Below are 2,954 nucleotides of genomic sequence, written 5' to 3' on the forward strand. Positions count from 1 at the left end.
GGACTTGATTGTTTTATAGCGCGGTCTTGCCACCAGCATTGAGACTGCTCTATTCCACCAAGCCCGCTGGAGGGAGTGCATTAATAGCTTGTTCTTGCTAGACTTGTGCTATTATGTCCTGAAAAAACCCTTAACGACCAGTGACATACAGGGTACATTGTGGTCATTAAGAGGTTAAAATGGACAATGCAAAGTATAGAGAAAGGGGGCATATGCTGCTTAGAAGCCTGTATCTCAGGCAGCTACAGACCCCCAAGACCCACTGTTGGAAAGGTAATCGCCTAACCTTTCCAACGATAAAAGTCTTGGGGATCTGTTAAATAAAAAAATAAAAAAAAGTTAAATGTTTTATGTAAAAACATAAAAAAAAAAAAAATCAGCTTAGCACCCAGGTGGGAAAGTGCTTAGCACTCAAAGGGTTAATGGGTGCTTATCAAGTTTTGTTTTCCATAAATCCCTTTAAAATATAAAAATATAAAGATATTGTTATGATGACTTCTTGCAGTGGGGAATTCACATGATTTTGCAAATTTCCCATAAGACTGTAGGAATGTGCATTGTGTCAGTAATCATATGCTCTTTTTACTTACAAGGTTAAAAAGCTATCATAGCACAAGATGAAGTTTAAGAAGTCCAAAAATAGCACCTATAATCTCAATCTCATGTTGAAAAACAATTATTTATTTTTAATAACATACGTCTGTAAAACTGAATTCACAAAAACCATACAAGATTTTTTTTCTAAAAAAAAAAACCTCACTATTAATGTTTGCGTTAGAAAATGTTTGATAAATCATTTGAAAAGCTTTTTCTAAAGCATTAGATTACAATATATCACTTTGTGTTGACGGGACACTTTAAAACATACAAATATGAATTCCAATACTCCTAAAATATTCAAAAGATACCAATGAAAAAGTAATACAGTGCAGGTTATTTATTTATTTTTAAATATAGTACCCACGGTTTCTGCGGTTATACACATATAAGAAAAACTATACTGCACCAATATTTGAGGTCTTTGTGTACAGGGTTTTTCTGGAATCTTTGTAAAAAAAACTATAGCGATGCATTAGAACTTTAATAATAACGACATCAGAAGCAAAAAAATAAAAAACAGTGGTGCATTGCCTTAACGGATGCTCTCAAAAGAAACGCAAATTAATGATGTCAAAAATAGTTTTAACAATAATAAACAAACCTTACTAAAATGGGCTGGTTTTCAGTCCTTAAAAGCCAAGCGACGCAGGGCTAATGTGATTATATCCCAGCATACAATAGTTTGTTTAAAGGGCCACGGGACAGCCTTTTCATACAAAGTAACAGTGAAGCGTTCAAGCAGCCATCTTGGAAATGTAAAACGACAGGAACTGTGTTTGACAGGTTCTAACGATATAGGGCGGCCATATTGGTAAAGGAAATACCGAGATCAGAAGGTTGCTTGACCACAAAAAAACAGGAAATAGAATCTTACAGTCTCGATTTTATATAGCTCATATAGATCATACGGCCATCTTGGTTAGGTAAAGAGGTAGGTTGAGATTCACAGCAGTGACTGTCACTGAGGAGAAATTCAGGAAGTGATGGGTTGTTTGCGTTTTTGTATATGAATGAATGTATATAGTTTAGAAAAGGCCAGAAGATTGTAGCGGGCTATGTAGTTTATGAAAGAACACATATTACAATATTAGAAGATTGATTCTCCCATACAGTAAATACATAACAATAAAATCAGCATTATTCCCTTCCCTCTTCTCAAAATGTGGGTCTTAGCCCCATTTGTGTTTTTATGCTGGGAGGTAGCAAAAACAAATTGGGTGCCAAGTTTATATAATTGGTCACCTAAAAAATTATTTTAGAATGTGACACTTTATTCAAAAGGAGAAATTCTACTATTTTAAATGAGGGGTCTCATCCCATTCTAAGGATAAGTAAAGCAGAAAGAGGCTTAATTTACTCCCCCCCCCCCCCCCCAAAAAAAAAAAAACTAAACTAAATCACCTTCACCATATAACAACACACAGACTCACATTTTTTTTCATATGGTGGTTAGAGTCCACAAGCCATTTCACCTGGGATTCGAAGCCTGAAATTCGGTTCTTATTCAAAAGCTAAAGTTAGGTTCCCAGCTACCTTATTTAGGTTGGCTTCTTGTTCATGCAGTTTCTTTTTCATCAAAGTGATTAGTAATTAAACAACAATCTGCAAAGTTGATAGGATATTAATCATGAAATTTGGCACCAAACCTGGCACCCTAACTTTAATGCATTTCAATTCTGAATAAGGAACAAAGCTTTTCTTCTATGAAAACCATCTTGGCTCACCTAAATTTGAGTTGTTTTATACTACTCTATATAGCAAAGTTAAATTTGGCCTGAGCCAAATAGTATTGATCATAAAATATGGTACCAAATCTGGAGCCCAAACATCCATGTGTTTCAATTGGAAATTTGTAATAAGGAACCAACACTTATCCTTTATGAAAACCAGCTTGGCTCACCCAAATTTGGATTGTTTTATACTAATTGATCATCCCTCTAGATAAAAGTTCAATCTTGCCTGAGCCAAATGATACTGATCATAACATATGGCAAAATATCTGGCACCCTAACATCCATGTATTTCAAAGGGAAATTCTGAATAAGGAACCAAGCATTTCCTCTCAAAACCATCTTGGCTCACACAGATTTGGCTTCTTTTCTACTAATTTGGCAACCCTCTATAGGAAAAAAGTTTAATCTAGCATTAGCCAAATTATATTAATCATAAAATATGGCACCCTAGAATCCATGCATTTCAATAGGAAATTCTGAATAAGGTAATAAGCATTTCCTCTATGAAAACCATATTAGCTCACCCAAATTTGTTTTTCTACTAATTTCAACATCCCTCTAAAGGAAAAAGTTCAATCTATGTTAGCCAAATTATATTGATCATAAAACCTGGCACCCTAA

The 2,954-nt window shown here is 34.6% G+C and overlaps 1 protein-coding gene across 3 annotated transcripts in view; it reads right to left on the reverse strand.

The window, feature by feature from the left end:
- TMEM50A (transmembrane protein 50A) overlaps positions 1-1,397 on the reverse strand; it is a 148,047-nt gene extending 146,650 nt beyond the window's left edge. The window contains exon 1 of one of the 3 annotated variants that reach the window (XM_053707210.1): positions 1,202-1,397. The gene's annotated coding sequence lies outside the window, so the exon portion shown is untranslated. The remainder of the gene's footprint in view (positions 1-1,201) is intronic. The other 2 variants (XM_053707209.1, XM_053707208.1) reach the window with 2 other exon arrangements.
- Between the last annotated feature and the right edge of the window lie 1,557 nt (positions 1,398-2,954).

Source organism: Bombina bombina, chromosome 3, assembly GCF_027579735.1.
Source record: "Bombina bombina isolate aBomBom1 chromosome 3, aBomBom1.pri, whole genome shotgun sequence".
Taxonomy (NCBI): domain Eukaryota; kingdom Metazoa; phylum Chordata; class Amphibia; order Anura; family Bombinatoridae; genus Bombina; species Bombina bombina.